Below are 15,017 nucleotides of genomic sequence, written 5' to 3' on the forward strand. Positions count from 1 at the left end.
AAAACAGTCGAAACCTGCCTACTTTTACCGATTTGTTGACTTTCTTACAAACCTATGTCAAAGTTCTTGAAGCGAGCGAGTCTTCCGCTCCAATTCCTACTGCATCACAAAAGATGTATCAAATCCAAAAACCTCATTTTGAGACACGTAATAATAATAATCGTTTCAAATCGTCCGCCTTCCCCGCGAATACGGAGTCGCACTTGGGCGTCGAGCAGTACTCGGAGATATGTTCATACATACCTACAGGGCCGCACTCAGATACAGGGCCGTACTTAGACCCGTACTTTAACGCGGGGGACTGTTCGAACCAACAGACTGCTCTGACGACAGAGGCGTATTCAGCTACAGGGCCGAACTCGAGTGTAAACAAGTATCCAGATTGTTATTGTTGCGGTTTTTCCCATCATTCCATTTATAAATGCCCGGTCTTTCATGCATTAAATTTTAATGAAAAACAAAAACTTATCACAACAAAAAATCTTTGCGCAAATTGTTTGCGACGGAATCATACTGCAAATCAATGTTTTTCGAAATCGACTTGCTCGAAATGCAATGCACGTCACCATACGCTCCTTCATGACGAAGGCACCGCCGCGGCTTGCCCTGTTACCTCCATGCCTGGCCAACAAGCGTCAGCATCCGGAATGGAGCCAGCCGCAGTAACTATGAACACCACGAGTTCTGGCGCACACGTTGGACACAGCCGTGCACTCGTTCTTCTCGGCACATGTACGGTGCGAGCGCGTGGGCCTGCAGGAACATTTAACGTGCGCGCACTTATAGATAGCGGAGCGCAAGATTGTTTTATGACTAGTGCTTGTGCACAGCGTCTGGGCTTACCTTTACGTCGCTGCCACGTAGCCGTAGCTGGTCTAGGTCAAAACACTGTCCACCAGATAAAGGGCATAGCGTCATGTTCTATACAACCTTGCGATTCCCATGAACCAAGTTTCGATGTCTCTCCGATCGTAATGAACACTATTACAAACAAAATGCCCGCAGTAGAAGTCCCTTCTACTGTTCGAGATTCTTTTAAACATTTAACTCTAGCGGACGAAAACTTTGATAAACCTAATGACATTGATTTATTGTTAGGTGCCGAGCTGTTTCATAATGTCTATGACGGTCAGCGTTTAAATTTGGGCCCGGGCTTGCCGGTCGCTCTGCACAGCGTATTCGGCTGGGTTCTCACGGGGAAGCTCGACCCCGAGTGTCGACCCCCACCGACTACCTCTTCCCTCTTTGCTTCCACACTTGCCCTAGACAATGTGGTCAAGCGTTTTTGGGAGGTCGAAGAGCCCCCGTCGGTTGATATTTCAAACCCAGAAGACGATAAATGTGAACAGTTATATACCAATCTAGTGAAACGCAATCCTGACGGAAGGTACGTCGTTCCTATGTTAGTCAAGGAGCCGTGCGAAAAACTCGGGGATTCTTATAATATTTCTTTATCACGATTCACAAACCTTGAAAGACGACTTCATCGTCACGACCAACTGAAAGAAGATTACGTCCGCTTTATGCGCGAGTATAGCGAGTTGGGTCATATGCAACCTGTTGACCCACCGAACGATAGTGACCGGAATATAATTCCTCACCATTGCGTTTTAAGACCAGATAGTTCAACTACCAAACTACGTGTAGTTTTCGACGGCAGCGCGAGAACTACTAACGGGAAGGCTTTAAACGATATTGTCCACACCGGTCCAAAACTGCAAAATGATATCGTAGACATCATTACTAAGTTCCGCCTTCACGAGGTAGTTTTCACCGCGGACATCTCTAAGATGTACCGTAATATTGATTTGCGACCGGAAGACCGTAAATACCAACACATTTTTTGGCGAGACTCGACTTCAGAACCTGTACGCGAGTACGAACTCACTACTGTTACTTACGGGGTGAGCAGCTCACCTTATCTTGCAATAAGAACTTTGCATCAACTCGCCGATGATCACTGTGCACAGTGGCCCCGCGCTGCTGAAATAATCAAACATGACACTTTTATGGACGATATCACAGTCGGAGCCCCTTCTGTAGAAGAAGCTATTGAATTGAAAAACGAATTAGTTAAATTACTGGACTGTGCTAAATTCGAGCTCCGCAAATGGAGTAGCAATTCCCCTGAGTTTCTTTCCCAATTACCTTCGGAGCATTGTCAAATACCAAAACCGTTTTGTGACAATAGCAATCAACACACGCTTAAGATTCTTGGAATACAGTGGGATCCAACTCAAGACAATTTCACTTATTCGGCATCTCAGCTAGATTCGAAATGTACAAAGCGTTCTATTCTGTCAAATGTCGCTCGCATTTATGACCCTCTTGGGTGGTTAACCCCGGTGGTTCTTATAGCCAAGTTGCTTATTCAAGACCTGTGGCGACGTCAGTTGGACTGGGACGAATCCGTTCCTGCGGACGTTTCACAACAGTGGCAAAACTTCGTATCGGAGTTACAAAATTTGACTGAAGTGCGTATTCCTCGTCGAGTAGCACTTTCTAATACAGCCAAATACGAACTAGTCGGGTTTTGTGATGGATCGACGAAGGCTTACGGGTGTTGCGTCTATCAACGATCAATTGGCGACGGCGACATTACATCGCACTTGTTAATTGCGAAGTCTAGGGTAGCCCCTTTAAAACCTTTAACGGTTAACCGACTTGAGTTGTGTGGTGCTGCTCTTCTTGCGCGCGTGTTAAAGCATATGTATAGTTTACTTCACAGTCAAATTAACATCGTGCGAGTAACTGCCTTCACAGACAGTAGTACTGTGTTAGCGTGGCTGAATACACCTCCCTACAAACTTAAGACGTTTGTATCGCATCGTGTGGCTAAAATAATAGACGAAGTAAGCGTCGAAAATTGGTTACACGTATCGACTCATGATAACCCGGCTGATCATTGCAGTCGTGGTCTTCCCTGTTCTCAAATTATTACGAGTCCAACTTGGTGGTCTGGACCAAAATGGCTTTTAGCCGAATCAACATCTTGGCCTATTCAAAGAGAATTAGTTTCCCCTGACAATATTCCCGAACTGAAATCTACAGCTCACGTAGCATTACCAACGTCTGAGAAGGATGATGCTGTTTCACAACTTATTCACAAGTGCTCATCTCTTTCACGTGTACAACGCGTCTTAGCGTGGTGTTTGCGTTTCGTTGCGAATTCAAAGCGTTCGTCTGAGGCTCGTATAACATCACCATTAACGGTTGAGGAATTGAACACTTCGCTGTCTACGCTAGCTCGACATGAACAAGCAGCATCGTTTTCGGAAGAAATAGACTCCGTCAAATCAAACATCCCTTGTAGTCGCATTATACAAAAGCTGTACCCTTTTATTGACGAGTTGGGTCTTCTGCGAGTGGGGGGGAGGCTGAAAAATTCTCAGTTACCACAAAACACAATTCATCCTATATTATTGCCGAAGTTATCTCCCATCTCACGACTTATAATCGATTATTATCATCGACTGCATTTACATTGTGGCCCCCGAACCTTACAATCTCTCGTGCAGAGACGATTTTGGATTCTAGGTATTCGGAATTTGATTCGGTCCCGACTATCTAAATGTGTCACCTGTTTCAAGGTCAATCCAACACCATGTCAACCTATAATGGGTAACCTGCCGTCGCCTAGAGTACAACCCGCGCGTTGTTTTCAAAACGTCGGAGTTGATTTTGCAGGACCATTTACGGTTAAAGAGAGTCGACGACGAAATGCAAAAACGTATAAGGCTTATGTTTGCGTGATAGTGTGTCTTGCTGTCAAGGCAATACACCTAGAAGTCGTATCTGATTTATCTACTCCAGCTTTCATTGCGGCTTTTGATCGTTTTGTGTCTAGACGCGGTCTCTGCAAAATGGTGATTTCAGATTGTGGCACAAACTTTATAGGTGCGAGGCGTTACCTCAGCGAAATACATCAATTGCTACTTACCAAGCAGTCTGAATTAAATACGGAATTTTCAGGACGCGGTATAGATTGGCGTCTAAATCCTCCAACCGGCAGCCACTTCGGTGGTATTTTTGAAAGCGGCGTTAAGTCAATGAAACACCATCTCAAGCGTGTAGTAGGATTACAAGTTTTAACTTTCGAAGAGTTGGTAACAGTACTAACTAAAATCGAGGCTGTTCTTAATTCTCGACCGCTGTGTTTTCTTTCATCCGATCCCAGCGAGGTAGACGTTTTAACTCCCGGACACTTTTTGACTGGTGGCCCGTTGGTTTCACTCCCCGAACCTCAACTCGAGGATACTTATGTTCCACCACGCGAGCGATGGCAGATGCTTCAGAAGCTCACTCAAAGTTTCTGGCGCGCGTGGCAACGTGATTACCTTCATACGTTGCAACAACGGGTAAAATGGTTCAAAGGTCAGGCAAATGTTAAAATTGGGAATATCGTAACAATCGTAGAACAGAACTTACCTCCGTTAGAATGGCATTACGGTAAGGTGGTCGATATCCATCCGGGCAACGACGGCGTCGTACGAGTTGTTACGCTTCGTACTGCGAAGGGTTTGTTACGTAGACCTGTAGCCAAAATCTGTCCTTTACCTCTTAGTAATTAATCAACCAATTTCTTTTAATATATCTATTTACGTTTTCTTTCGCTTTGTTTTTTTTTTTTATCCAAGCACACATTCTACTTTCTGCTCACTCATGTGATTATCTTGAAACATTCTCTGTAAACTTGTCGTCCTTATAAACAGTTGTACATTTGAAAGTCCGATTCGTATGAACATTCTCTGTTAACTTGTCACTATTTTAGTTTTATACAGTATTTTGATTAAGCTGATTGACTCTTAATTTATCTTTTGAAATCCCTGAAGTGATTCCAAGTGGGGGGGAATGTTATGGCTTGCTATTCTGTCTTTATTTCATGTTTCTTACTTCTAATTTCTAAACCTTGGCCGCTATAATAATCGCCCTAAAAAATATATTAACAAATAATTGGACTATGAAATGAGCACACCGCTCCTACGCGCATGCGCGAACGAAGAAGATACTGAGTCGGCGCGTCAGAGTGCGCAGCCATCTTCCGAAAATATCTGTGAACATGGTGTGTGTGTAAAACTATAAACTATCTTTAAAATTATACTAAACAACTAAAACACTAAACTAATTATCTTAAAACTATGACTAACCCGGCCGGGCACTAACAAACTAATAAAATACTAATAAAACATAGAATTAAACTGAGGAGACCAGTGAGCAGCGGCGGCCGAGGTAAGTCTTAATCTTATTCTTTTTCTTTACACCTTTTACTTTGAAGCGGGCCAGGGCAGTTCTCTCCCCACGTCTATTCTTTATTTTAATTTACAAACCCATTTTTCTATAAAATTTCATTCCAATTGGCCTCTGGCTTACGCAGCACGACAGAACGTCCGTTCAAGCCACGCCATTCTTATTTCAGGACACCACAGACATAGACAGACAGGTACGTTACATTTGGCACAGGACAGAAGCCACACGGAAAATAATATAAAAAAACATTAAGATAAAAAAAGTTATAAAAAAAAATAACAAGTATTCAAAAATGCAACTAACGGCCCGATCATCTGCGATAATACAGCACCTGCGCAGCTGCGGTGCGGTGGAGCTAGGTACTAGGGGGTGAGCCTATGAATAAACGGGCACTTTCCTGTTCGAAAAATGCGTGAGTTACATAGTAGTGTCATGGGTATTAATTCCAGTTCAGCGCTGAAGGAAAAAATATGGTGAAGGTTTATATTATGTAGGTACATTCCCGAGAAATGCGTTTCGAAAGTATTTTACCAAAGCTGTATTGGGCAGTCGCTTCTGTAAAAAATTTCACCATGATAATGATGTGTGAATGGACTTTTACAATGCGCCTAACAGGGCATTTGACTGGGTCAAAGATTAAAAATCCTAACCCAGAAACAGAAGCCATTCTAAAACGATCAAAAGTCAATTACATTTTTCTTATCGACTTATTTGCGAATTCTATTTATAAATTAAGTAACAATGAGTACGACGACGTTTGACCGCTTTTATTGCTGACGTCACAGTACAGTACCTATATCCATACAAAGTGACAAGAAAACTTACGTTTTGGCGTTTCGTAAAAAGTACCTATCTCATTTGAATAGGTTGTCAAGTAACCTAATATTACATAACAAAGTTACGTAAACATGTATAAGTACGCAAGGAGAACGACGGAAAAAATATTTTTAGTTTAATAATATTCTAGGGTACGTCTGTCTTCTACTTCTATCGTGTGGGTTGTGAGATGGAGTACCAACCTCATCAACCCTGGGTTCAGGGTTATTATTGAGCCGCCAAAGGCCCTTGACATGGCTCATGTAACGAATACTTACTTACATCAGTAAGTAGTAACTGGAGCCAACGGCTTAACATGCTTTCCGAAGCACGGATCATTTTACTTTTTGGCCAACAAGTTGTCAGTCCTAACCAAACTAGGGATCACAAAGTGATTTTTTTGTGATATGTCCCCACTGGGATTCGAACCCGGGACCTCCGGATCGTGAGCCCAACGCTAAATCACTGGACCACGGAGGCCGTCACGGGGTACGTCTGTACAATAACTATTGTTCGACAGGCATCTGATAGCAGTAATGGGAACTTGATATTTTCGTTTGGGTTCGCCTGAGAAGGATGCCCGTCACTCGATCTAAAACACGTGCAAACTCCTTTAAGTATTATCTGTATTTATACGGTCCATTATTCCTACAGTCATAACATCTTTCGACACGTGTTAGGTATTTTCGCATTTAACATACATACATAAACTGCCTATATAGGTACGTCCCACTGCTGGGCACAGGCCTCCCCTCAATCAACCGGAGGGGGTATGGAGCATACTCCACCACGCTTCTCCAATGCGGGTTGGTGGAGGTGTTTTTTTACGGCTAATAGCCGGGACCAACAGCTTAACGTGCCCTACGAAGCACGGAATCATCTTACTTTTTCGGACAATTAGGTGATTCAAGCCTGAAAAGTCCTTACCAAACAAAGGACAGTCTCACAAAGTGATTTCGACAATGTCCCCATCGGGAATCGAACCCGGACCTCCAGATCGTGAGCCTAACGCTCTAACCACTAGACCACGAAGGCTGTCGCATTTAACGTCCGATGATAATAAATCTCATCCTCTACATAATGATGAACATACTCTGTCTCTATGAGTTCGGGACCGTTCATCAAATTACGGTATCAATACCAAGACTCTTCCGTGGTTGTGGTGGACCGTTGGGATAATGATCCAGAGGTTCAGAAGTAGGGATATACTTAGACATGCATTACTTCGGATCGGAGCGCATGTTAAGCAGTCGCTCGCGGCTACTATACAGGGTGTTAGGCGATTCTCACACTGCCCCGCATCATGCTGCATGTTGCGTGTCGACGCACCTACGCGCGTGCCTGCGGGAGTGCAGATCTGCATCATCGTGTGGGTTTTTACGCACTCACGCGCGTAGGGGCGTTTTGTAGATTAACGCAAGGCGGCTTTCATTTCATTCAAAGCCGGTCCAAAAACACGCGCGGCACTGCGGGATTCGGTGTGCCATACCTTGCATCTCACCCCGCACCTACGCGCGGGGGTGCATGTTTCTCCGCTTGTATGCGCGTGATCCGCATGAACGCGCGTCGATGCATTTTCTTTGCGTGTTTTCTATACAAACGAAGTTACCTACAAGCAACGGAAGAACACGCATCCACGCGCTACGCTGCATCATGCGGGGCAGTATGGGAATCGCCTTAGTGACACCTTGAGGAAAATTTTGAGAGATGATTGACACCATGATAAAAGTATGGAACTGAAAATAATTGAAAAAAAAATCACTAAAACCTTTAATGCATTTTTCTGTCAGGAAATTCCACTTGATATCAACTTAGAATTATTGTCTGAATCTTCTCCCAAAGTTTTCGTCACTGTGTCACTAACCCCCATACGCACCCGTACGGCTACCTGTACGTACTTGTACGGGATGTAAGTGGTGTCGTAACGAATAATGAGGGAGATGATTGAGCTCATGATTCTGAGTTAATATCAAGTGGATTTTTCCATCGCAAAATTCATAAATCAATAAGGTTTCATAATCAATAACATAATATTATAAAATGTATTTATAACTTCTTGTATTCGTTACATGAGCCATATCAGGGGCCTTCGGCGGCTCAATAATAACTCAGGACACCAGAGTTGATGAGGTATAGATCTCTCAACCCACACGAGAGAAATTAGTAATATAATACCAAAAGTGACTGTTCGTTCGTTCTACTGTATCATCTCTTCGGGCCACTCGTGGAGAGTAACGATATGAATGTTTTGTTTATTTCTGTCGCGCAGATCAACGTTTGCGCATTAATACATTATTTTTTAAACACATTTCAATATAATATTGTCAATAGAAACGACGAAGCGTTTCCCCAGATACATTTTCACCGCTCTCGCGTTTTCCCTGGAATATTCTCCTGCAATTTTTACCGGATGGAACGTACAATATTTTCACTAACTAATACGTTCCGATCGATTTGCAGACTTACCGCGTCTCTCGGGACATTGTCAAACCCGGATATCGGAAAACCGGTATTTACATTGTGCCGAGAAAACGGGAATTCTGTATAAAGTACCTTTTATGTATTCAAAAGGCGGAAATTAAAAGCTCCTATTAATGATAGCCGGCGGGTATTTGTGTTCGTGATTGAATTTGGCTTTACGTAATTATACGTTGACGTAACGTTATGCAGTGAAAATATACCACGTGGCATTAACTTATCAGTTCGCGACAATAAACACTACAGGACCTCGAGACCGACCCCGCCGACAAGGTCGACGTTTCCTCATTCAGTGGTGCCTATATATTATAATAATATTTATTATTGCCCTGCTATATTTGAATACTTATTATCAAATTGCACTGTCATATTGGAACATTATTCATAATGACCGGGCATTACCCAAAATATTACTTGGTCTACTTATAGTTATTACATAGTATATACTAAACACTACTGTCTCCCCTTCCGGGATACGGGCGTAAAGCTGTTATGTTATAAGTTGTGTCATCTGTGTGTATTGTTTTTTTTCTGTATTAAGTTACGTAACTTGCTTAAAAGCAGCAAAGAGTTTCAGGTTGTTTAACGAAGTTGAAAAGTTAATTCTCCATCCAGCACCGCGGTGAATAGTGTTGGTCGAAGTTTACTTGTTATAAGTTGAACTTAATGAAGACGTTACACAACTTTTGAGGTTTAACTGAAATAAGATGAAGAACTTTAGTAATTGATTAAGAAAAAAATACTTTTTCAAGTATGTAATGTTAGATTGACTGATAATGAACGTAACAACCATAGAATAAGAAATAATACTAGGTATAGAACGGCAACTCTCCGCTCCCCACCAGCGGCTGAGCTAGGTTTACCTCACCCCCATCCCCCTCGAACATAATGTAAAATTGAATCGTATGGCGTCAGACGTCACACACACGGATGCGCGTGTACGATAACGTCAATGTGTGCTGTCTGTGTAAAACGAGGTTGTTCGTATGAAGTGTCCGGGGTGTGACTTAGCGCATAATTTATAAGTAGGTACCTACATTAAATATTAGTATGTCAGTATCTGCCTTTATAACTGTAATTCAATAATATAATAAAAAACGATTAATACTTTCAAACATAATCCTCTAAGGCGACGCTCTGAGCCGAGGTTCGCACCCAACTGGACATTCGGTTGTCTTAAATTTTGTACCGGGTAATTTTTGCCCCCATTTTTGCGGGCAAATTTGTTAATGCCATATGCGGCAAATCTACACAGAGCCGCGGTAGCCCAGTTGGTAGAACGCTTGCCTCTCACTTTTGAGGTCGCAGGTCCGAATCCAGCACAGGCCTAAACCAATGATTATCGAATTTGTTTTCGAATTTATGTTCAGATTATAAATGATTATCACGTGCTCAGCGGTGAAGGAAAACACCGTGACGTGCATTTTCGGAGGTATGTGACCTAACCTGTATTGCGCTGGTTTTCCCTTCCCGGGTTGAAAGGTCAGACATCCGAACCTGTCAAATCTTCAGGTTAGGTAAGCGGACCCCGTGAAAAACGGGATAATGCTCATCTAGAGGAGATGATGATATGCGGCAAATCTAGTAAGTCACGTCAAAGAAATTCTTATACTTCATTACAAGTTTTATAACCTGGTTAGGCCTGCACGAGTTTATTCAATTTCTAACTTTCCAGACGTTGACGATATAAACATACATATACTTACATAAACAGCCTATACACGTCCCACTGCTGGGCACAGGCCTCCCCTCAATCAACCGGAGGGGGTATGGAGCATACTCCACCACGCTGCTCCACTGCGGGTTGGTGGAGGTATTTTTACGGCTAATAGCCGGGACCAACGGCTTAACGTGCCCTCCGAAGCACGGAATCATCTCACTTTTTCGGACAATCAGGTGATTCAAGCCTGAAAAGTCCTTAATAAGGACAGTCTCACAAAGTGATTTCGACAATGTCCCCATGACGCTCAACCACTGGACCACAGAGGCCATTAGTGGGTGAGGTAAATAGACACAAACTTAAAAATATCTTTATTCATTACTTAGTGACAGTTTGAATAGTTAATTTTAGGAGGTGAAAGCTAGTACCTAGGAACACAAAATATACCTACTTTCTTATAAATGGTAAGATATTACACACCTGACTCAGATTTAATTTTACTAATGGTTCGTGGAAATATTGACAATGGATAATATTCTTAGAAAGTATTTCGTAGGTTTCCCGCGTTTGCAGTTGGTATTGTTTTTTTTATTGAATCTTGAGATGATACTTATTTTATACTAAACCTAATGTCGCATCAAAAAAATATATTTTATTATTATGGTAAAGATTAAAATCTTTTCATATTTTTTATTACTTAATATTATTCCAGCCAAAAAGACTTATCTCTATAACAATATTATTACTTACTGGCATTCCACAAAACAAGATTTATGAAGCCATAAAAAGAAATAAAAATGAATAAGTATTTCTTATCTGTTTATTTGGCGATTACAATGATTACAATTTATTATTTTTTGTGACCCACGACGTAGATTTTAAAGGAGATTAATAATGAATAAGTTTTGTATTCTTATTTTAAAAATATTTTACTTTTATTTTACAACTATATCCATAGTTGTGAATTTTAATAGAACTTTCAAATCATTTTCGAATTACTTACCTAAATATAATATTCGATATTTATTTATTATATTATTAAGTACCTAAATAAAAATAAATATGCGTGGGTAGGTACTGAGTACTTAGCTCATGATGTGACGGATATGGCCTCTGGCAATCAAAATCGTGAACAGGTATGTGTTTAATATTTCTGTTTTATTTTATTATCGATGTTAAGCCAAAGAAGTGTCAGCCAATTTGGGCATAAATATGGTTCATATTTATTATAGGAGTTAGAAACCGGCTGCAATGTTGTCTCCTGAATATATTACTAGTGGCGCACCCCATTAGATACGGGCGTGAAGTAGCCTCGTGACCAGTGATGTCACGTTCCCAGGGATGTTCCTAAAGTGGGAATGATCCTGTGTAAAAATTCTTTTTTTTTTTCAATTTGTTATTACTTGTACATATTCATATTCCTATCTGCCTAAAGGCTAGGTAATTCTCTCTCTCTCTCTCTCTATTTAAGAGCTGCGCTCTTGTCGGTGGAGTAACCGCCATTCCTCTCTTCTTCCCGCCAAAACCTTCACCTCCCGATACGACACGACCTGTACCTTCTCTTTTATTTGTTTCATAAATGTTATCCTAGGTCTACCCCTTCCTCTTTTCCCTTCAATTTTTCCTTCTATAATGTTTGTTATAAATGAATCGTGTCGTACCAGGTGGCCAATCATATTTCCTCTCCGGTTCTCTATAGTCTTCAATATGGTTCTCTTTTCTTCAACTCTTTCCAGCACTTTTTCATTTGACACCATTTCAGTCCAGCTTATACCCTCCATCCTTCGCCAACACCACATCTCAAACGCTTCCAACCTCTCTCTGTCTCTCTGTGCCATAGTCCACGTTTCACTTCCATAGAGTGCAATGCTCCAAATATATGATTTAATAAACCGTTTCCTTATTTTTATAAGGTAATTAAGCTCTTTTTAAATAACTTTTGTGTCTTTTTACTGATTTGGGATTTTTCCCAAAGATTCCCAAAGTGGGAATATTCACAGAAACGGCACATCATTGTTCTTGTAATTTCCTAAGATTTGTATGTGGCGTATGTAGGTACGTCAATATGTAGTATTATACACTGCATGTCTCCTTATCACGTAGGTCAGCTGGAAGAAATCTCTTTCTTAGAGATAAGCTTACCTGTAGGTACTATCTGTTTTCTTTGTGTGTTTCTTTCTGTGTTCTATTTTGTACAAATATATAAATAAGTAATAAAATAAAATCATTGCTCGTGCCGTAGCCAGATTTCGCAACACATCTAATTATCATAATATCTAGTTGGAGCGATGTCTGGCGACGTCATCTGATGTCTCTGCGGACACATGTCGTTCGACAAATGTCGCCTAGTGAAAACGAGCCTTATGTATGACGTGACCAAATTATGCCTTTCTTGTCACGTCTAATAATTTTATGTGTAAGGTCGTAAAAAGAAGGTAGGTAAAGTACATTCATGTCGCCCCGCGTGAAATAACCCAGGATTTCTTATCAAGTTTCCCAATTTACAAGCCAGGTTCAGAATGACAGGGACGAATGTGGTGCTCAATATTTCTCTCTCTCTATTTAAGAGCTGCGCTCTTGTCGGTGGAGTAATCGCCATTCCTCTCTTCTTCCCGCCAAAACCTTCACCTCCCTTGAAGACTATAGAGAACCGGAGAGGAAATATGATTGGCCACCTGATACAACAAACATTATAGAAGGAAAAATTGAAGGGAAGAGAGGAAGGGGTAGACCTAGGAGAACATTTATGAAACAAATAAAAGAGAAGGTGCAGGTCGTGCCGTATCGGGAGGTGAAGGTTTTGGCGGGAAGAAGAGAGGAATGGCGATTACTCCACCGACAAGAGCACAGCTCTTAAATAGAGAGAGATACCATTTACTAACATAGAGAACAAACTCAAAAAACCCAAACCCAAACCAAACAAACCCAAACACAAACCCAACAAGCCCAATGAGTCTTGTTTAGTTGAATAAAAAAAATACATTATTATATTATTAAAGTGATTTTTGTCTTGTCTCCATAGAGATTTGACCCGCGACCTCCGGATCGGGACCCCAACTCTCAACCACTGGACCACGAAAGTCTTTGTTAGTAAATAGTACAGATTAAATTACACCTAACGCTCCTGAGTCCGCCCCTGGTACTCACTAAGTAAACCGTGGAAATTCCACACTTACCGTGCCAGGCTCGTGAGAAAATAACGCTCGTGCATATATTCATAATGTTGACTTACCTGCCAGTATGTGTGACGATATGAACAGGGACCAAAGAGAATAAATTGTAATATATTCTCATGCTTCTTATTCATTTGTGACTACTATATTACATTAGCCTAAATAAAAAATATAAATTCTTACTACATTGTTGTTGCTTTTTACCCGACTGCGGCGAAGCAAAAAGAAGGGTTATGTGTTTGAGAAATGAGTCACTAGAAGATTATCCGGTTGTTTAGGCTATATGGCGTCAAGCTAAATTCATTGTGCCTTATATAAAATACCCACAGTATATAAAATTAATATAAATATTTAAATGAAATGTATTAGAAGTATTGAAATATGTATTTTTATTTATTTTTTCTGCTATTTATTTACCTATAGTTATACAATAACTGCATTTGATTTGATTTTGATTTGATAAGGAATTTTCAAAACACTTTATTGTACTTAGAAACACAACATTAAAACAATTTTATGTTATAATAAACCGTATACCAACTTATATTTTTAAGAAATATCTATCTATCTACCTTAATTTATATCCAATTTTGGACGTAGGCCTCTTCCATGTTTTTCCACTTCCGACGATCCTGGGCTATCGACATCCAGCCATATCCTGCGTGCCGCACAATGTCGTCCTTCCATCTCATTGGTGGTCTTCCTCTCGGTCTTGTGAACGCTCGTGGGCCACTCTAACAACCTCCGGGTCCATCTTTCGTTGCTCATTGGAGCAATGTGTCCCACTCATCTCCAATTGCGATTTTTAAGAAATATAACCTATCATAATATAAATTAGTCAGGGGTACATCCAACGCAAGATGAACTAAGTACTCACGCTTCACAGAGGTTGCCGTTAGGTATTTCTAATTTTTTTAATTATGTATACTTTCGCCTTCGTGACCTCTATTTCTATTAACAATAATTGTCGAGTGCCTGTCTGTCTCATCATCATCAGCCTATTAACGTCCCCACTGCTGGGGCACGGGCCTTCCCTATGGATGGGTAGGGAGATCGGGCCTTAAACCATCACACGGGCTGTCTGTCTATGTTTTATATATATAAGTAGGTACTTATTTCAATTAAAATTGTAATTGAGCTAACGTAGGTACATTAGAATCAATATCTACAGACAGAATTTAATTTCAATCACTGTGATTGAAAACGTACAAAATAATCTGGAATTAAATTTTGATTAAAATAATCAAGCAAAATGCCTTAGAATTAATTACTTTGCTAAATGAATATCATTTTCCGCATTTCCTTTGTTCAACTAATAGATTCTTAGGAAATGTGAAATATTAATATCAAGTACCTGACTACATTTTACTTTGTTACACAGAAATTTACTTGATCTGACACCTAACTTCGCATACAGTCAATGAGCAGGACTTTCCACGCCCCGTTCCTAAAAAAATCTGTATGTACTTGTGCGGGGTGTTAGCGACATCGTAACGAATACTGAGAGAGATGATTCAGCAAATTATTCTGAGTTAATATCAAGTGGAATTTTACATCGCAAGAGTATAGAATTGAAAATATTTAAAAAAAATCGAAAAAAGAATCATGAATTTTGCGACGGAAAATTCCACTTGATATCAACT

At 40.7% G+C, this 15,017-nt stretch overlaps 1 protein-coding gene and 1 long non-coding RNA gene across 3 annotated transcripts in view; one reads left to right on the top strand and one right to left on the bottom strand.

The window, feature by feature from the left end:
• LOC126370311 (uncharacterized) overlaps positions 1-15,017 on the bottom strand; it is a 279,505-nt gene that overhangs the window by 19,114 nt on the left and 245,374 nt on the right. The gene's annotated exons all lie outside the window — the stretch shown is intronic.
• The window catches only part of LOC126370358 (uncharacterized), a 100,039-nt gene continuing 91,831 nt past the window's right edge, over positions 6,810-15,017 (top strand). The window contains exon 1 of the long non-coding RNA XR_007566874.1: positions 6,810-6,879. This is a non-coding gene — a long non-coding RNA (uncharacterized LOC126370358). The remainder of the gene's footprint in view (positions 6,880-15,017) is intronic.

The sequence above is a fragment of the Pectinophora gossypiella genome, chromosome 10 (assembly GCF_024362695.1).
Source record: "Pectinophora gossypiella chromosome 10, ilPecGoss1.1, whole genome shotgun sequence".
NCBI classification, from domain to species: Eukaryota; Metazoa; Arthropoda; class Insecta; order Lepidoptera; family Gelechiidae; genus Pectinophora; species Pectinophora gossypiella.